This window comes from Eucalyptus grandis, chromosome 7 (assembly GCF_016545825.1).
Source record: "Eucalyptus grandis isolate ANBG69807.140 chromosome 7, ASM1654582v1, whole genome shotgun sequence".
Lineage (NCBI taxonomy): Eukaryota > Viridiplantae > Streptophyta > Magnoliopsida > Myrtales > Myrtaceae > Eucalyptus > Eucalyptus grandis.
In genome coordinates, this window is record NC_052618.1 from 8,269,121 (window position 1) to 8,288,165 (window position 19,045).

At 39.2% G+C, this 19,045-nt stretch overlaps 23 non-coding genes and 1 pseudogene across 23 annotated transcripts; all 24 read left to right on the forward strand.

The window, feature by feature from the left end:
• The first annotated feature begins 96 nt into the window (after nt 1–96).
• On the forward strand, nt 97–215 carry LOC120296545. Its single transcript, XR_005553493.1, has one exon. It is a non-coding gene; the product is annotated as a 5S ribosomal RNA (ribosomal RNA).
• A 294-nt stretch (nt 216–509) lies between these two features.
• LOC120296574 lies at nt 510–625 on the forward strand. The gene has a single exon (XR_005553521.1). It is a non-coding gene; the product is annotated as a 5S ribosomal RNA (ribosomal RNA).
• A 294-nt stretch (nt 626–919) lies between these two features.
• On the forward strand, nt 920–1,036 carry LOC120296470. The gene has a single exon (XR_005553424.1). It is a non-coding gene; the product is annotated as a 5S ribosomal RNA (ribosomal RNA).
• A 288-nt stretch (nt 1,037–1,324) lies between these two features.
• Nucleotides 1,325–1,443, forward strand: LOC120296546. Its single transcript, XR_005553494.1, has one exon. It is a non-coding gene; the product is annotated as a 5S ribosomal RNA (ribosomal RNA).
• A 295-nt stretch (nt 1,444–1,738) lies between these two features.
• Nucleotides 1,739–1,857, forward strand: LOC120296453. The gene has a single exon (XR_005553407.1). It is a non-coding gene; the product is annotated as a 5S ribosomal RNA (ribosomal RNA).
• A 290-nt stretch (nt 1,858–2,147) lies between these two features.
• Nucleotides 2,148–2,263, forward strand: LOC120296503. Its single transcript, XR_005553457.1, has one exon. It is a non-coding gene; the product is annotated as a 5S ribosomal RNA (ribosomal RNA).
• Nucleotides 2,264–2,555: 292 nt separating this feature from the next.
• Nucleotides 2,556–2,671, forward strand: LOC120296576. The gene has a single exon (XR_005553523.1). It is a non-coding gene; the product is annotated as a 5S ribosomal RNA (ribosomal RNA).
• Nucleotides 2,672–2,967: 296 nt separating this feature from the next.
• LOC120296471 lies at nt 2,968–3,084 on the forward strand. Its single transcript, XR_005553425.1, has one exon. It is a non-coding gene; the product is annotated as a 5S ribosomal RNA (ribosomal RNA).
• A 290-nt stretch (nt 3,085–3,374) lies between these two features.
• Nucleotides 3,375–3,493, forward strand: LOC120296548. Its single transcript, XR_005553496.1, has one exon. It is a non-coding gene; the product is annotated as a 5S ribosomal RNA (ribosomal RNA).
• A 294-nt stretch (nt 3,494–3,787) lies between these two features.
• LOC120296508 lies at nt 3,788–3,902 on the forward strand. The gene has a single exon (XR_005553461.1). It is a non-coding gene; the product is annotated as a 5S ribosomal RNA (ribosomal RNA).
• Nucleotides 3,903–4,192: 290 nt separating this feature from the next.
• Nucleotides 4,193–4,309, forward strand: LOC120296472. The gene has a single exon (XR_005553426.1). It is a non-coding gene; the product is annotated as a 5S ribosomal RNA (ribosomal RNA).
• Nucleotides 4,310–4,600: 291 nt separating this feature from the next.
• Nucleotides 4,601–4,715, forward strand: LOC120296488. The gene has a single exon (XR_005553442.1). It is a non-coding gene; the product is annotated as a 5S ribosomal RNA (ribosomal RNA).
• A 290-nt stretch (nt 4,716–5,005) lies between these two features.
• On the forward strand, nt 5,006–5,124 carry LOC120296549. The gene has a single exon (XR_005553497.1). It is a non-coding gene; the product is annotated as a 5S ribosomal RNA (ribosomal RNA).
• A 294-nt stretch (nt 5,125–5,418) lies between these two features.
• Nucleotides 5,419–5,537, forward strand: LOC120296547. Its single transcript, XR_005553495.1, has one exon. It is a non-coding gene; the product is annotated as a 5S ribosomal RNA (ribosomal RNA).
• A 292-nt stretch (nt 5,538–5,829) lies between these two features.
• LOC120296577 lies at nt 5,830–5,945 on the forward strand. Its single transcript, XR_005553524.1, has one exon. It is a non-coding gene; the product is annotated as a 5S ribosomal RNA (ribosomal RNA).
• A 292-nt stretch (nt 5,946–6,237) lies between these two features.
• LOC120296578 lies at nt 6,238–6,353 on the forward strand. The gene has a single exon (XR_005553525.1). It is a non-coding gene; the product is annotated as a 5S ribosomal RNA (ribosomal RNA).
• A 295-nt stretch (nt 6,354–6,648) lies between these two features.
• Nucleotides 6,649–6,764, forward strand: LOC120296579. The gene has a single exon (XR_005553526.1). It is a non-coding gene; the product is annotated as a 5S ribosomal RNA (ribosomal RNA).
• Nucleotides 6,765–7,059: 295 nt separating this feature from the next.
• On the forward strand, nt 7,060–7,175 carry LOC120296504. The gene has a single exon (XR_005553458.1). It is a non-coding gene; the product is annotated as a 5S ribosomal RNA (ribosomal RNA).
• A 291-nt stretch (nt 7,176–7,466) lies between these two features.
• On the forward strand, nt 7,467–7,585 carry LOC120296464. Its single transcript, XR_005553418.1, has one exon. It is a non-coding gene; the product is annotated as a 5S ribosomal RNA (ribosomal RNA).
• Nucleotides 7,586–7,873: 288 nt separating this feature from the next.
• Nucleotides 7,874–7,989, forward strand: LOC120296580. Its single transcript, XR_005553527.1, has one exon. It is a non-coding gene; the product is annotated as a 5S ribosomal RNA (ribosomal RNA).
• A 291-nt stretch (nt 7,990–8,280) lies between these two features.
• On the forward strand, nt 8,281–8,398 carry LOC120296510 (annotated as a pseudogene).
• Nucleotides 8,399–8,692: 294 nt separating this feature from the next.
• Nucleotides 8,693–8,811, forward strand: LOC120296475. The gene has a single exon (XR_005553429.1). It is a non-coding gene; the product is annotated as a 5S ribosomal RNA (ribosomal RNA).
• A 293-nt stretch (nt 8,812–9,104) lies between these two features.
• Nucleotides 9,105–9,221, forward strand: LOC120296473. The gene has a single exon (XR_005553427.1). It is a non-coding gene; the product is annotated as a 5S ribosomal RNA (ribosomal RNA).
• Nucleotides 9,222–9,515: 294 nt separating this feature from the next.
• On the forward strand, nt 9,516–9,630 carry LOC120296489. Its single transcript, XR_005553443.1, has one exon. It is a non-coding gene; the product is annotated as a 5S ribosomal RNA (ribosomal RNA).
• The last annotated feature ends 9,415 nt before the right edge of the window (nt 9,631–19,045 follow it).

A 19,045-nucleotide genomic window follows, 5' to 3' on the forward strand; every position in this document is an offset into this window, starting at 1 on the left:
CAACGGCTCCTCGAAAGCCGGAAGTAGAACTCGCGGACATTTCTTAAGACGAGAAATGGCTTTTGCTTCAAATAAGTTTGCAATGCGTAACATGACGGGTGCGATCATACCAGCACTAATGCACCGGATCCCATCAGAACTCCGAAGTTAAGCGTGCTTGGGCGAGAGTAGTACTAGGATGGGTGACCTCCCGGGAAGTCCTCGTGTTGCACCCCTCTTTTTCGTTTTTATTTTTATTTTGACGATTTGCCGGGTCGAGATTTCGATCGATTTTAGATTTATTTCTGTTTTTTATTTTATTATTTTGACGATTTCCCGGGTCGAGATTTCGATCGAGGGAAACGGTTTTTAAAAGTTCTCCGTATATTTTCCGTTGTTTCTAAGTTAATATATCGTTAATTTATCCGGCGATTGCGCAACGGCTCGAAAGCCGGAAGTAGAACTCGCGGACATTTCTTAAGACGAGAAATGGCTTTTGCTTCAAATAAGTTTGCAATGCGTAACATGACGGGTGCGATCATACCAGCACTAATGCACCGGATCCCATCGAACTCCGGTTAAGCGTGCTTGGGCGAGAGTAGTACTAGGATGGGTGACCTCCCGGGAAGTCCTCGTGTTGCACCCCTCTTTTTCGTTTTTATTTTTATTTTGACGATTTGCCGGGTCGAGATTTCGATCGATTTTAGATTTATTTCTGTTTTTTATTTTTATTTTGACGATTTCCCGGTCGAGATTTCGATCGAGGGAAACGGTTTTTAAAAGTTCTCCGTATATTTTCCGTTGTTTCTAAGTTAATATATCGTTAATTTATCCGGCGATTGCGCAACGGCTCCTCGAAAGCCGGAAGTAGAACTCGCGGACATTTCTTAAGACGAGAAATGGCTTTTGCTTCAAATAAGTTTGCAATGCGTAACATGACGGGTGCGATCATACCAGCACTAATGCACCGGATCCCATCGTAACTCCGGTTAAGCGTGCTTGGGCGAGAGTAGTACTAGGATGGGTGACCTCCCGGGAAGTCCTCGTGTTGCACCCCTTTTTCGTTTTTATTTTTATTTTGACGATTTGCCGGGTCGAGATTTCGATCGATTTTAGATTTATTTCTGTTTTTTATTTTATTTTGACGATTTCCGGGTCGAGATTTCGATCGAGGGAAACGGTTTTTAAAAGTTCTCCGTATATTTTCCGTTGTTTCTAAGTTAATATATCGTTAATTTATCCGGCGATTGCGCAACGGCTCGAAAGCCGGAAGTAGAACTCGCGGACATTTCTTAAGACGAGAAATGGCTTTTGCTTCAAATAAGTTTGCAATGCGTAACATGACGGGTGCGATCATACCAGCACTAATGCACCGGATCCCATCAGAACTCCGAAGTTAAGCGTGCTTGGGCGAGAGTAGTACTAGGATGGGTGACCTCCCGGGAAGTCCTCGTGTTGCACCCCTCTTTTTCGTTTTTATTTTTATTTTGACGATTTGCCGGGTCGAGATTTCGATCGATTTTAGATTTATTTCTGTTTTTTATTTTTATTTTGACGATTTCCCGGGTCGAGATTTCGATCGAGGGAAACGGTTTTTAAAAGTTCTCCGTATATTTTCCGTTGTTTCTAAGTTAATATATCGTTAATTTATCCGGCGATTGCGCAACGGCTCCTCGAAAGCCGGAAGTAGAACTCGCGGACATTTCTTAAGACGAGAAATGGCTTTTGCTTCAAATAAGTTTGCAATGCGTAACATGACGGGTGCGATCATACCAGCACTAATGCACCGGATCCCATCAGAACTCCGAAGTTAAGCGTGCTTGGGCGAGAGTAGTACTAGGATGGGTGACCTCCTGGGAAGTCCTCGTGTTGCACCCCTCTTTTCGTTTTTATTTTTATTTTGACGATTTGCCGGGTCGAGATTTCGATCGATTTTAGATTTATTTCTGTTTTTTATTTTTATTTTGACGATTTCCGGGTCGAGATTTCGATCGAGGGAAACGGTTTTTAAAAGTTCTCCGTATATTTTCCGTTGTTTCTAAGTTAATATATCGTTAATTTATCCGGCGATTGCGCAACGGCTCGAAAGCCGGAAGTAGAACTCGCGGACATTTCTTAAGACGAGAAATGGCTTTTGCTTCAAATAAGTTTGCAATGCGTAACATGACGGGTGCGATCATACCAGCACTAATGCACCGGATCCCATCGTAACTCCGGTTAAGCGTGCTTGGGCGAGAGTAGTACTAGGATGGGTGACCTCCGGGAAGTCCTCGTGTTGCACCCCTCTTTTCGTTTTTATTTTTATTTTGACGATTTGCCGGGTCGAGATTTCGATCGATTTTAGATTTATTTCTGTTTTTTATTTTTATTTTGACGATTTCCCGAGGTCGAGATTTCGATCGAGGGAAACGGTTTTTAAAAGTTCTCCGTATATTTTCCGTTGTTTCTAAGTTAATATATCGTTAATTTATCCGGCGATTGCGCAACGGCTCGAAAGCCGGAAGTAGAACTCGCGGACATTTCTTAAGACGAGAAATGGCTTTTGCTTCAAATAAGTTTGCAATGCGTAACATGACGGGTGCGATCATACCAGCACTAATGCACCGGATCCCATCGAACTCCGGTTAAGCGTGCTTGGGCGAGAGTAGTACTAGGATGGGTGACCTCCCGGGAAGTCCTCGTGTTGCACCCCTTTTTTCGTTTTTATTTTTATTTTGACGATTTGCCGGGTCGAGATTTCGATCGATTTTAGATTTATTTCTGTTTTTTATTTTTATTTTGACGATTTCCCGAGGTCGAGATTTCGATCGAGGGAAACGGTTTTAAAAAGTTCTCCGTATATTTTCCGTTGTTTCTAAGTTAATATATCGTTAATTTATCCGGCGATTGCGCAACGGCTCCTCGAAAGCCGGAAGTAGAACTCGCCGGACATTTCTTAAGACGAGAAATGGCTTTTGCTTCAAATAAGTTTGCAATGCGTAACATGACGGGTGCGATCATACCAGCACTAATGCACCGGATCCCATCGTAACTCCGGTTAAGCGTGCTTGGGCGAGAGTAGTACTAGGATGGGTGACCTCCCGGGAAGTCCTCGTGTTGCACCCCTTTTTCGTTTTTATTTTTATTTTGACGATTTGCCGGGTCGAGATTTCGATCGATTTTAGATTTATTTCGTTTTTTATTTTATTTTGACGATTTCCCGGTCGAGATTTCGATCGAGGGAAACGGTTTTTAAAAGTTCTCCGTATATTTTCCGTTGTTTCTAAGTTAATATATCGTTAATTTATCCGGCGATTGCGCAACGGCTCCTCGAAAGCCGGAAGTAGAACTCGCGGACATTTCTTAAGACGAGAAATGGCTTTTGCTTCAAATAAGTTTGCAATGCGTAACATGACGGGTGCGATCATACCAGCACTAATGCACCGGATCCCATCAGAACTCCGAAGTTAAGCGTGCTTGGGCGAGAGTAGTACTAGGATGGGTGACCTCCTGGGAAGTGCTCGTGTTGCACCCCTCTTTTTCGTTTTTATTTTTATTTTGACGATTTGCCGGGTCGAGATTTCGTTCGATTTAGATTTATTTCGTTTTTTATTTTTATTTTTGGCGATTTCCCAGGTCGAGATTTCGATCGAGGGAAACGGTTTTTAAAAGTTCTCCGTATATTTTCCGTTGTTTCTAAGTTAATATATCGTTAATTTATCCGGCGATTGCGCAACGGCTCCTCGAAAGCCAGAAGTAGAACTCGCGGACATTTCTTAAGACGAGAAATGGCTTTTGCTTCAAATAAGTTTGCAATGCGTAACATGACGGGTGCGATCATACAGCACTAATGCACCGGATCCCATCGAACTCCGGTTAAGCGTGCTTGGGCGAGAGTAGTACTAGGATGGGTGACCTCCCGGGAAGTCCTCGTGTTGCACCCCTCTTTTTCGTTTTTATTTTTATTTTGACGATTTGCCGGGTCGAGATTTCGATCGATTTTAGATTTATTTCTGTTTTTTATTTTTATTTTGACGATTTCCGGTCGAGATTTCGATCGAGGGAAACGGTTTTTAAAAGTTCTCCGTATATTTTCCGTTGTTTCTAAGTTAATATATCGTTAATTTATCCGGCGATTGCGCAACGGCTCGAAAGCCGGAAGTAGAACTCGCGGACATTTCTTAAGACGAGAAATGGCTTTTGCTTCAAATAAGTTTGCAATGCGTAACATGACGGGTGCGATCATACCAGCACTAATGCACCGGATCCCATCGTAACTCCGGTTAAGCGTGCTTGGGCGAGAGTAGTACTAGGATGGGTGACCTCCCGGGAAGTCCTCGTGTTGCACCCCTCTTTTTTTTTTATTTTTATTTTGACGATTTGCCGGGTCGAGATTTCGATCGATTTTAGATTTATTTCTGTTTTTTATTTTTATTTTGACGATTTCCCGGTCGAGATTTCGATCGAGGGAAACGGTTTTTAAAAGTTCTCCGTATATTTTCCGTTGTTTCTAAGTTAATATATCGTTAATTTATCCGGCGATTGCGCAACGGCTCCTCGAAAGCCGGAAGTAGAACTCGCGGACATTTCTTAAGACGAAAATGGCTTTTGCTTCAAATAAGTTTGCAATGCGTAACATGACGGGTGCGATCATACCAGCACTAATGCACCGGATCCCATCGAACTCCGGTTAAGCGTGCTTGGGCGAGAGTAGTACTAGGATGGGTGACCTCCGGGAAGTCCTCGTGTTGCACCCCTTTTTCGTTTTTATTTTTATTTTGACGATTTGCCGGGTCGAGATTTCGATCGATTTTAGATTTATTTCTGTTTTTTATTCTTATTTTGACGATTTCCCGAGTCGAGATTTCGATCGAGGGAAACGGTTTTTAAAAGTTCTCCGTATATTTTCCGTTGTTTCTAAGTTAATATATCGTTAATTTATCCGGCGATTGCGCAACGGCTCGAAAGCCGGAAGTAGAACTCGCGGACATTTCTTAAGACGAGAAATGGCTTTTGCTTCAAATAAGTTTGCAATGCGTAACATGACGGGTGCGATCATACCAGCACTAATGCACCGGATCCCATCAGAACTCCGAAGTTAAGCGTGCTTGGGCGAGAGTAGTACTAGGATGGGTGACCTCCGGGGAAGTCCTCGTGTTGCACCCCTTTTTTCGTTTTTATTTTTATTTTGACGATTTGCCGGGTCGAGATTTCGATCGATTTTAGATTTATTTCTGTTTTTTATTTTTATTTTGACGATTTCCCGAGTCGAGATTTCGATCGAGGGAAACGGTTTTTAAAAGTTCTCCGTATATTTTCCGTTGTTTCTAAGTTAATATATCGTTAATTTATCCGGCGATTGCGCAACGGCTCCTCGAAAGCCGGAAGTAGAACTCGCGGACATTTCTTAAGACGAGAAATGGCTTTTGCTTCAAATAAGTTTGCAATGCGTAACATGACGGGTGCGATCATACCAGCACTAATGCACCGGATCCCATCAGAACTCCGAAGTTAAGCGTGCTTGGGCGAGAGTAGTACTAGGATGGGTGACCTCCCGGGAAGTCCTCGTGTTGCACCCCTCTTTTTCGTTTTTATTTTTATTTTGACGATTTGCCGGGTCGAGATTTCGATCGATTTTAGATTTATTTCTGTTTTTTATTTTTATTTTGACGATTTCCCGGGTCGAGATTTCGATCGAGGGAAACGGTTTTTAAAAGTTCTCCGTATATTTTCCGTTGTTTCTAAGTTAATATATCGTTAATTTATCCGGCGATTGCGCAACGGCTCGAAAGCCGGAAGTAGAACTCGCGGACATTTCTTAAGACGAGAAATGGCTTTTGCTTCAAATAAGTTTGCAATGCGTAACATGACGGGTGCGATCATACCAGCACTAATGCACCGGATCCCATCGAACTCCGGTTAAGCGTGCTTGGGCGAGAGTAGTACTAGGATGGGTGACCTCCCGGGAAGTCCTCGTGTTGCACCCCTCTTTTCGTTTTTATTTTTATTTTGACGATTTGCCGGGTCGAGATTTCGATCGATTTTAGATTTATTTCGTTTTTATTCTTATATTTTGACGATTTCCCGGTCGAGATTTCGATCGAGGGAAACGGTTTTTAAAAGTTCTCCGTATATTTTCCGTTGTTTCTAAGTTAATATATCGTTAATTTATCCGGCGATTGCGCAACGGCTCCTCGAAAGCCGGAAGTAGAACTCGCGGACATTTCTTAAGACGAAAATGGCTTTTGCTTCAAATAAGTTTGCAATGCGTAACATGACGGGTGCGATCATACCAGCACTAATGCACCGGATCCCATCGAACTCCGGTTAAGCGTGCTTGGGCGAGAGTAGTACTAGGATGGGTGACCTCCCGGGAAGTCCTCGTGTTGCACCCCTTTTTCGTTTTTATTTTTATTTTGACGATTTGCCGGGTCGAGATTTCGATCGATTTTAGATTTATTTCTGTTTTTTATTTTATTATTTTGACGATTTCCCGGGTCGAGATTTCGATCGAGGGAAACGGTTTTTAAAAGTTCTCCGTATATTTTCCGTTGTTTCTAAGTTAATATATCGTTAATTTATCCGGCGATTGCGCAACGGCTCCTCGAAAGCCGGAAGTAGAACTCGCGGACATTTCTTAAGACGAGAAATGGCTTTTGCTTCAAATAAGTTTGCAATGCGTAACATGACGGGTGCGATCATACCAGCACTAATGCACCGGATCCCATCGAACTCCGGTTAAGCGTGCTTGGGCGAGAGTAGTACTAGGATGGGTGACCTCCCGGGAAGTCCTCGTGTTGCACCCCTCTTTTCGTTTTTATTTTTATTTTGACGATTTGCCGGGTCGAGATTTCGATCGATTTTAGATTTATTTCTGTTTTTTATTTTTTATTTTGACGATTTCCCGAGTCGAGATTTCGATCGAGGGAAACGGTTTTTAAAAGTTCTCCGTATATTTTCCGTTGTTTCTAAGTTAATATATCGTTAATTTATCCGGCGATTGCGCAACGGCTCCTCGAAAGCCGGAAGTAGAACTCGCGGACATTTCTTAAGACGAGAAATGGCTTTTGCTTCAAATAAGTTTGCAATGCGTAACATGACGGGTGCGATCATACCAGCACTAATGCACCGGATCCCATCGTAACTCCGGTTAAGCGTGCTTGGGCGAGAGTAGTACTAGGATGGGTGACCTCCGGGAAGTCCTCGTGTTGCACCCCTCTTTTTCGTTTTTATTTTTATTTTGACGATTTGCCGGGTCGAGATTTCGATCGATTTTAGATTTATTTCTGTTTTTTATTCTTATTTTGACGATTTCCGGGTCGAGATTTCGATCGAGGGAAACGGTTTTTAAAAGTTCTCCGTATATTTTCCGTTGTTTCTAAGTTAATATATCGTTAATTTATCCGGCGATTGCGCAACGGCTCGAAAGCCGGAAGTAGAACTCGCGGACATTTCTTAAGACGAGAAATGGCTTTTGCTTCAAATAAGTTTGCAATGCGTAACATGACGGGTGCGATCATACCAGCACTAATGCACCGGATCCCATCAGAACTCCGAAGTTAAGCGTGCTTGGGCGAGAGTAGTACTAGGATGGGTGACCTCCTGGGAAGTCCTCGTGTTGCACCCCTTTTTCGTTTTTATTTTTATTTTGACGATTTGCCGGGTCGAGATTTCGATCGATTTTAGATTTATTTCTGTTTTTTATTCTTATTTTGACGATTTCCCGAGTCGAGATTTCGATCGAGGGAAACGGTTTTTAAAAGTTCTCCGTATATTTTCCGTTGTTTCTAAGTTAATATATCGTTAATTTATCCGGCGATTGCGCAACGGCTCCTCGAAAGCCGTAGAACTCGCGGACATTTCTTAAGACGAAAATGGCTTTTGCTTCAAATAAGTTTGCAATGCGTAACATGACGGGTGCGATCATACCAGCACTAATGCACCGGATCCCATCGAACTCCGGTTAAGCGTGCTTGGGCGAGAGTAGTACTAGGATGGGTGACCTCCCGGGAAGTCCTCGTGTTGCACCCCTCTTTTTCGTTTTTATTTTTATTTTGACGATTTGCCGGGTCGAGATTTCGATCGATTTTAGATTTATTTCTGTTTTTTATTCTTATTTTGACGATTTCCCGAGTCGAGATTTCGATCGAGGGAAACGGTTTTTAAAAGTTCTCCGTATATTTTCCGTTGTTTCTAAGTTAATATATCGTTAATTTATCCGGCGATTGCGCAACGGCTCGAAAGCCGGAAGTAGAACTCATGACATTTCTTAAGACGAGAAATGGCTTTTGCTTCAAATAAGTTTGCAATGCGTAACATGACGGGTGCGATCATACCAAAGACTAATGCACCGGATCCCATCGTAACTCCGGTTAAGCGTGCTTGGGCGAGAGTAGTACTAGGATGGGTGACCTCCGGGGAAGTCCTCGTGTTGCACCCCTCTTTTTCGTTTTTATTTTTATTTTGACGATTTGCCGGGTCGAGATTTCGATCGATTTTAGATTTATTTCGTTTTTTATTCTTATTTTGACGATTTCCCGGGTCGAGATTTCGATCGAGGGAAACGGTTTTTAAAAGTTCTCCGTATATTTTCCGTTGTTTCTAAGTTAATATATCGTTAATTTATCCGGCGATTGCGCAACGGCTCCTCGAAAGCCGGAAGTAGAACTCGCGGACATTTCTTAAGACGAGAAATGGCTTTTGCTTCAAATAAGTTTGCAATGCGTAACATGACGGGTGCGATCATACCAGCACTAATGCACCGGATCCCATCAGAACTCCGAAGTTAAGCGTGCTTGGGCGAGAGTAGTACTAGGATGGGTGACCTCCTGGGAAGTCCTCGTGTTGCACCCCTCTTTATCGTTTTTATTTTTATTTTGACGATTTGCCGGGTCGAGATTTCGTTCGATTTTAGATTTATTTCGTTTTTTATTTTTATTTTCACGATTTCCCGGGTCGAGATTTCGATCGAGGGAAACGGTTTTTAAAAGTTCTCCGTATATTTTCCGTTGTTTCTAAGTTAATATATCGTTAATTTATCCGGCGATTGCGCAACGGCTCCTCGAAAGCCGGAAGTAGAACTCGCGGACATTTCTTAAGACGAAAATGGCTTTTGCTTCAAATAAGTTTGCAATGCGTAACATGACGGGTGCGATCATACCAGCACTAATGCACCGGATCCCATCGTAACTCCGGTTAAGCGTGCTTGGGCGAGAGTAGTACTAGGATGGGTGACCTCCCGGGAAGTCCTCGTGTTGCACCCCTCTTTTTCGTTTTTATTTTTATTTTGACGATTTGCCGGGTCGAGATTTCGATCGATTTTAGATTTATTTCGTTTTTTATTTTTATTTTGACGATTTCCCGGGTCGAGATTTCGATCGAGGGAAACGGTTTTTAAAAGTTCTCCGTATATTTTCCGTTGTTTCTAAGTTAATATATCGTTAATTTATCCGGCGATTGCGCAACGGCTCCTCGAAAGCCGGAAGTAGAACTCGCGGACATTTCTTAAGACGAGAAATGGCTTTTGCTTCAAATAAGTTTGCAATGCGTAACATGACGGGTGCGATCATACCAGCACTAATGCACCGGATCCCATCGAACTCCGGTTAAGCGTGCTTGGGCGAGAGTAGTACTAGGATGGGTGACCTCCGGGAAGTCCTCGTGTTGCACCCCTCTTTTTCGTTTTTATTTTTATTTTGACGATTTGCCGGGTCGAGATTTCGATCGATTTTAGATTTATTTCTGTTTTTTATTCTTATTTTGACGATTTCCCGGTCGAGATTTCGATCGAGGGAAACGGTTTTTAAAAGTTCTCCGTATATTTTCCGTTGTTTCTAAGTTAATATATCGTTAATTTATCCGGCGATTGCGCAACGGCTCCTCGAAAGCCGGAAGTAGAAAACTTTGGGATTTATAATTTGGTAAAAAATTGTGTGGACACTTGAATTAACAAATAATTCAGTTTAGATACCGAAAGGGTAATAGTTAAATAACCGATATAATCAAGTCCCTTATACACTTTGATTGCGTACAAAGTGAGATAACCTCCCATGTCTCATTTTGTCCCTAGTTAGCCCAAGTTGGTGTTTGGATTAGGCACACAAACATAACAAAATATAGAGTAAATGCGAAAAAGAGAAATTGAAACACAAACCATATCATGGTTCGCCCTTAAAATATGATTATATCCAACAGAAGATTTCACTATAATTAGCACCCCTTGTTTATATTACACCCTCGATTACAAGAGAAATATATTATATATAGGTGGCACACGAAAACCCAAGGGGCCGAGAGAGTCTTAGGCCACTTAAGAACTATTCATGGGCTCAAGTCCAAACTACTAATGAAATACTGATAAAAAAAATTCTCAATTGAGATGCCATAATCACCTGTTTTTATTGGAATGCTCCTCTTCGCTAATTTTTGCTAAAGTTCTCAATTAAGAGACTAGTAGCATTTTGTTAACAAATCCGCAAAAGTTGGAGAGATGATACATGAAAAGTCAAGACATATTTTCAACTAATGGTCGATAGTAAGTAGATATAAGGGTCTAAATTAGCCTAAGTCAAATATATCAGCATGTAAAATATTATAAAAAATTGCTATTCAATGGGTTTGTGTATACAGGCCGCGGCCACGGCCATTTTATGCTTTATCGAGTGTTTTCATTATGTTTAATTTGACATTTTATGTCATTTTGAAATTGAAAGTTGATAAAGATGGAAGGTTCCAATTGAATATGACATTAGAAGAAGTCTCTATATGGTAAATTGGAAAACTTTCCAGCTAAAGAAGTGAATCAAAAGGCAGGGGCCTGCGGAAAAGCACACAAGTTAATACTAAGATTTTTTATTTTATAATACTCGTTCCATTTGATAATAATATTCGTAGCTCTTAGTCTGTACTTTCCATTTGAAAAAGCAATGCACGTTGCTCATGCCCAGAACATGCAATAGTTAACTAGACATGACATCATGGGGTGTCCTCACTCCATCTCGGATCCACTTTTTATAAAGATGTTTCATAAAATTAAGCTGTACTGATTATTCGTAAATGGCTTAGCATTAGGAGCATCGCACGCGATTTTTTACCCAAGTTGGTCATTAGTGAGGGAAAAAAGGGGGTCCGTCGAGCAATTTTCATTTTTACTGTTGAAATTGCCTCTGTTTTGTTGTATGCCTCTTTTGTAGTGAGTTTGTTTTGGTGTACTTGTGTGATGGTCTTGTTTTAGATGGGTCTTGCTGGTGGTGTTGCTGCGGCTTCGCTGCTATTGGTAAATTCAGTCATGGATTTTCGATTTTGGACCTTGGACCTTGAGACTCTGCACACCGTCGACCCTTTTGTTTAAGTCCAACATCAGCGCTATGGCGATTTTGGGCTTTAGCCGCTCCGCCGAGCAAAGGTGGCGTTTATCTCAGTGAAAACAGTGGACTTTTCATAGAAACTTTAGTGCACGTCACACAATTGCCGTTACACGTAAAATTATCAGTTATGATTGGACTGCCCACATCAGATAAATCAGGCGAAACCTGGTCGAGATGACTCAATTTCACCTTTTCTTAAAGATTATGACTAAATTGGTTTAGTTAAAAAGGTTTAAGAATCCATTATATTCCGCACAATATGTTTAAGACCAATTATACAATTTTCCCAGCAATAGGACACCGGCACCCCGAACTTTAATGAAAACAGTGTATGTCTCCATATTGATCATGACAGAATTGTAATCTCGTAGCTTTCTTCATTTCTCGAGTAAATTGATATTGGCGCTTGTTAATTTTGATCATCTAATTTTATGTCCATCCTTGATTGTAAAACTCCATTTCCACATGTTAAAATCCTCCACACTTTAAAAATAATTAGACAGAGTGGTATTTGAATTTAACGCATATCATTTCAGTCTCAAATGTTATACAAAGAGTTAGATCATTTGGGCTTATAAGGATTGGGTTCATGCAATTAAGAAACCTATTTTGTTTCTTCAAAATTTGGCTCTGATGGCAACAAGGAACATCCTTCACTCATGCGTGATGGATTTTCCTTAGCCATGGTTATGGTCAAGGCCAAGCTAGTCTTTTCTATTCTTCTTATTGTCGCAATTGCTTGAGTCGAAGTAGCTCATCTTTTTCGAGCTCTCCTATTTCTGAAATTGTAATGTCATTTTGGTCTAGAGTTTAGAGTTAGCTTGTGTCTAGACATGCACCAATCAAGGCAAAATTGTAGATTTTATTACGCAAATATCTTTTCAATAATATCAAGAAAGACTTAAAATACAACTAAAAGAATTAATTTATAAAAGTGATAGTGAATAAGTTGGTCAGACTATCACATCATTTTGTAAATTATTTCCATACGCATTATTCTTTCTAGGATTCAATTAGCCAGCAAATTGTATTGGAGCATCCATTTTTGGAAGTGGTGATGTGGCCATCTTATATGAAGAGATTAATTGAAAGATCCAAATCTTAATTCATTAGTGGCATGTCTTCAAATTTGAAAGCTTGCCTCATAATGTAGTTTGTTTTTAGCTTGAGTGTTTGCTCTATCCCTTATACCCGTGGCTTAGACTTGAGATTATATTACGTACCTGATGTATAGTGTAAGGGCACCTATTTAACAAGTTGGGATTGATGACTTTCAGATTATGCGCCCTATCATATAATTAAGGCTGCTGATTAGAACTATTGAAGCTAGCAAATACTGCCAAGTGCGTGAATACACATATCTTGTGTATTCTCTCAATTTGATGTGTTTATACTATGGTATTTCATATTCATACATTGCTTGTTCAAATATGCATGCGGGCAAACAATTTTCTTTGCATTCTTCAATAAATATATTGAGGGAATAATCAAACCACAGCTTTTAGGCACTTAGACAAATCGTGCACGGTCAAGCTAAGGATCCATTACATCTTCTTAAAAAATGAGGGTTGAATTACATTTGTCTTGTTCTATGCCAAGTCCAAATTGCAATGACAAGAATTTGGTGGTGTCACTTATAAGGCATGTTTTTGCTCACATTGCGATCTTTTTAATTGGTGTTTAATTAAATCACACCTTTTACAAATGACGGTAAATGAAAATATGAGTTCCTATCAACGATAAGCATTACAAAGCAAATGATTTGATGATAGCATTCAGAATTCTCAGTCTTTACTTATGTTTTTTTTGGTAACATCCTCATTAAAGTTATTATTTCAAAGAAAGTAGTAATGCATCATAATCATAATCTTATAATTCAATCATGCATGCAAAAATGAGGTCCACATGTATTTTTTTTATCTGATAGAGAGCTTTGTCATTGGGAAAAGGCTATGCTGGTTGCTCGGGCCAGAAGATAGAATAGTTTGGCTAGACATTGGATAGTGGAGTGTCCCATCTGTCTCCCTCCTGAGTCCTCCTTTGATAAACATGCTTTAATAAAAGAGCTAAAAAGATGAAAGTGCTGATTATTCGAGAATGGCTTAGCATAAGAATCATCACACGAGAGACTTTGGCTGCAAGTGGATTTGATAATTATACTTGTTCCTTCTACTTTTGCCATTGAACCATTACGTAAGGAATGATTCGATATTTTAACACTCAATCTCAGCCGTTCATCCACTTCTCTAGTGACTCCATCAATGTTGCTCAACATTTACGTCAAATCTGATGAGTTTTTGTTATTTGGTTTCAGGTTCCAGAGGAGGTGTTGAACATATGTATGATCAAGTGAATAGATCATTGTTTATATACTTATCCTGTAAAATCTCACACACAAATTCTTTATTAACCAAATCCGTCCATTACAAAATAGGGTAGAACTAGTTCAGGCTTTCTCACTTGAAATCATTTTCTAAGTCTCTCCATTTGACCTCAAACATAGCGAGCAGCCTGGTGGATTTGTCCATTATTTGTATAAGTTAAGACACTGTATAGGGAGGCTCGAGTTATATATTGAAGAAGTATCGATATTGTCATGGGAAAAATTACTTCGGAGCTCAGTTCATTGTAGTACTAAGCATCTAAATTCCATACAGAAATCTATTATGAAAAGGAAAAAAAAAAAAATCCTCCTGAGGATGTCTTTTTCCTTGTATTGCGCAGGTTTGCCTGTTGCGCCAGTGTAGCTCGACAGGGCACATCCAACAGCATTCCATCTCCAACCACCTGAGCATGGGTCGCGCCTGGAGTTTCGTCAATTGGATTCATTGTTAACTGCATTGCTAATAGCATCTGCAAACTACTTGGTGATGTTACTCGCCTAGAGGCTATTTTTAAACATTGTAATTATCTTAAAAAATTGTGCCAAAATGCAAAATACACTTGCTCTCCACAGTAAAAAAGATATTATACTTAACCTCTCTATCTTGCAATTATTGAATATCGGTAATGTGACCACTTCTTGTTTACAATGGCATTTTCTCTAGAAATGATACAACCTGCAAAATACACTTATTCTTTATAATAACAAATTATGCTTCCTCAACCCAAGGATTGGCATAGTTGATTGGGGTGCTGCGGGAGTTCTAGTTCGAGAATTAGAGGACGCCCGTTTGAATCTCAAATGCAATCGCCTAAATAGGTCAAAGGTCTGGGCTTAACCTATTCAACTTGCAGGATATTTAGTGGGCTTCTTGGTAGACAGGTCTCTACAACCATGCTCTTATATTACAGAAAATTAAAGTAAAAGATACTTACTTTAGGATAATGCTAATATTATGTGGCAATTTTTTTAAATTCACTTCTTCCTCATAAACTAGATAGCTATTATGCAAGATGTCTTCATCAATTTGATCACGAGGAGAACGTCCCTCATGACTTAATTAGTCATACTTTCTTTTGGGGTTAGTTATTAGTCATTAAATTTTTGAATTAGAATATTAAATTAATGGATTTATGAGCAATTTGACATGCTAACCCAACAATTATGGTCGGCAAGAAAATTAAGCAACTTCAAAATTTCCTTTCGAACTGAGTTTTTTTTTTTTTTTTTTTTTAATTTTTTTTCCACTTAAAGGGATGATTATGAGGAGCCATTTGTCAACAGATCGGTGAAAATTTGAAACATAATACATGAAAAGTCAAGATCTATTTTCAATTAATGGTCAACATTAATTAGATACGAGGGTCAAGTTACCCAAGTGTAAAATGTCAATAAGTAGTTTGTTATCAAAATTTGCTATTCAATATATAAATCAATAAAAAGGTCATTTTAGAGCTTTGAAGACAATCAAACGATATTATGATTACAACTAGGGGTGAGTAGCGGTTTAGGGTCGACCCTGGACCGACCTGGACCGGCCCAACCTGCCGGTCTGGTCCGGTTCCCAAGGGGACTGGTCGGTCCTTGGTCCTGAAATTCCAGGACCAGCACCGTGCGGGTTGGTCCTCGGTCCTATGAGTTTTGGGTCGGTCCAACCACTGACCAACCCCGTATATTATATTATATTATTTATAATTCTTTTATATATTCAAACCTAAGTAAAATGTCTATTATATTATATTATATTGAGATGTTCTATCAATAGCACTAATAGTAATTTCAATTTAAAACTTTTGTTAAGTATTAATTATGTGTCGTTTGTTTTGTTTTCAAGTGTTTAGAAGTTCAAGTGAATTAACAAGATGTGAAGTTATATATTCATGGTTTATATTAAGTATTTTGAACTTTTTATGATTAATTTGTATTTTACTAATGAATCTCAGCTGCACTTTGCTTTTCAATTTGTGTCAAATGGTAGAAGTTTTTGAAGAGTAGAGTAGTACTGCAGTTGCTACGGTGATTTGCTAGTCAAGTGGTGTAAAGCTCATTTTTTGGTTGAGTAGACTTTACATGATCAAATGCTAGTCAAGTGGTGCGAAGCTCATTTTTTGGTTGAGTGGACTCTACATGATCAAGAAAACGCTTTTGCATATGGTGTTATAAATATTAAAGATAGATGATTACAAGAACTTTCCATCTTGTCCCATATCTCGATGAGCAGTTAGCGGATACGAAATTTCTATTATTGTGTCATCTTAAATTTGCTAAATATGTATTGGTATTTTATAGTTTGGTTGCACAATACCGTATTGTTGATGGATGTGTAATTTGAATTTGTAGGTTTGCTTTTTTAGGAAGTATAAAAAATAAGATGAAAAAATTTATCGATCGGTCCCGGGTTGACCTTGGAACCGGACCGAACCCATTGGGTCGGTCCGGTCCTTGGTCCCAGGCTCAATAGGGTCAGTCCTCGGTCCTAAAAATTGAGGACCGACACTGTACGGGTTGGTCCTAGGGTTAGGGGGTGGCCTGGACCAACCCGGACCATGCTCACCCCTAATTACAACTAGTAAAAATGTATCAAACAATATATAATTTATAACTTGAATCAAAGTCTTGATATGGTCCATAGGAAAATTTTCTGGCTAAGCGATCGAATCAAAAGGGCGGGGCTTGCAAAGAAGCACACAAATTCATATTTTCAGAACTCTATCTATATTTTCTTTTTTATGACATCCTTATTTAAGCCACTATTTCCAACAAAGTAGCCATGCTTTATCACCAGAATCCCATGATTGAACTGATGGGAGAACAATAACAATTCGAACAATATCGAATTAACGCAGCGGAAAATAATCTCTCTTCTTGTATAAACTTAATAGGAATCAATATAGTAGAGTAAAATAAATATCAAGCACGTGAACACAAGACGATTTTTTTACGTGGAAAACCTCATTTATGTGAGGAGATCAAAAACCACGGGACCGGAGTCTACCCGAAAATCTTCACTATCAACAAAATTGGGTGAACAATGTTCTTCTCTAACAAATACTAGAGGTACATAGCAGCAAAGACCTCAAGAACATAATTCTTGACAATACACATGAATTTCACAAGAGATCAAGGATAAATCTGACAAAAAACGTAGGTTTTGACTAATCCACGAAAAATCTGATGTGGGGAGCTTCAAACAAAAACCAAACCATTCAGATTTGAGAAGATTGCACCACGAACATGCTGACAAAATTTCAGCTCAATCGGACCACGAATTGACCTTCGATGCTAATTTGATGTAAATCAGACTTTGCCCCAACCACAGATTTTCTACTTTCTCTTTTTTCTTGTTACTATGTTTTTTTTTGCGGCTACCACTTTTTAAGATAGTGAGAAACCTTATTTCTCAATATGACTTATCATATGAGTTCAAGCCATTTTTGTACTTTCAACTCATTGGACCTCCTCCACATAAGAGTGAACCCAGCTAACAAATCTCCCCCTCACGACAATGTGGAGGGATTCACCATCCCTGCTATCAATTATCAATGTTCAAGCTTCTCTCTTGGTAGAGTCTTCATCATCATACCAGAACCATTATGATCAGTATGAATTTTCTCAAGTTCCAATAACTTTTTATCTAGAACATCTTTTTATCCAATGATATCTAACATCAATATGTTTCGATCTAGAATGAAAAGATGAATTCTTATTAAGATGAATTGCGCTTTGATTATCACAAAATAGCACATACCTTTTTTGCTTGAATCCAAGTTCTTCTAAGAACTTTTTCATCCATAGCATCTCTTTGCTAGCTTCAGTCGCTGCAATAAATTCAGCTTCGATTGTAGAAAGTGCAATACACTTTTGCAATCTTGACTTTAATGACACAGCTCCACCCGCAAAAGAAATCAAATAACCAAAGTAGATTTACAAGTATCAATATCCCTTGCCAAGTCGGAATCTGTGTATCCAACTAACTCAAGTTTCTTGGTCCCGAAACTGAGTTTCAAATTTGAAGTTCCTCGAAGATACCTCATAATCCACTTCACAGCATTCCAATGCTTTATGCCTGAATTTGACAAATAGCGACTAATAACACCAACTGCGTGAGCCAGGTCTAGGCGTGTACATACCATCGCATACATTAAGCTTCCTACAGCTAACGCATATGGAACATTTTTCATATCTTTCTTCTCTTTATCAGTCGTAGGACTTTGTTTCATATTTAACTTAAAGTGAGCAGTAAGAGGAGTACTAACCATTTTAGCCTTGTCCATGTAAAATTTCTGAAGGATCTTCTAGATATATTTCTCTTGCGACAAAAACAACTTCTTAGCATCTCTGTCTCGAGTAATTCTAATGCCAAGAATCTGCTTTGCCGAGCTTAAGTCTTTTAATGCAAAAGACTTACTCAACTGTTTCTTCAATAACTCAATTCTTGAAGCAATCCTGCCAACAATAAGCATATCATCAACATAAAACAAGAGAATAATAAAGTCATTATTAGAAAAATTTTGGACAAACACACAGTTATCTGAGGAAGTCTTCTTATAACCCTATTCTGTTATAACTGACGTAAACTTATTGTACCACTACCTCAGTGCTTGTTTTAGGCCATAGAAACTTTTCTTTAATTTGCACACATAATTCTCTTTCCTTTTCACTTTTAAACCCTCAGGTTGTTCCATATATATCTTTTCCTCCAAGTCACCATGTAAGAAGACTATTTTGATATCCATTTGCTCAATTTCTAAATCTAGGGTACCTGCTAAGCTTAGTATCACACGGATAGAAGACATTTTCACTACCGGAGAAAATATATCATTAAAATCAATACATTTTCTCTGATCGTATCTCTTAACAACCAATCTAGCTTTATACCATGGTTGTGAAGTATGTTCATCTTGCTTCAACCTATATACCCACTTATTCTTCAAAGCTCTTTTACCTTTAGGTAACTTCACCAACTCAAAAGTATGATTATCATAAAGGGACTATATCTCATCTCGCATAGCATCAAACCAATTGCTTTTGTACTCATCTTCTATTGCTTCTGCATAGCACTCTGGTTCACCTGCATCAGTCAATAATACATACGCATCTTCAGAATACCTGGAGGAAGGTCATCGGTCTCTAACGGATATCCGGATTGGAACATCCAATGGAACATCTAATTGAGCCTTTGGTTCAGGAATATTATTATTTGTTTCAACATGTTCAGGAATATGTGCGTTATTTGGAACATTGACTTCCTACCGCTCTTCATCAATCTACGTAGGAATATTTGTAAGAGGAACTAGATCCAAATCAACCAAATTATCACTAACTTGTGGTGTTGAAA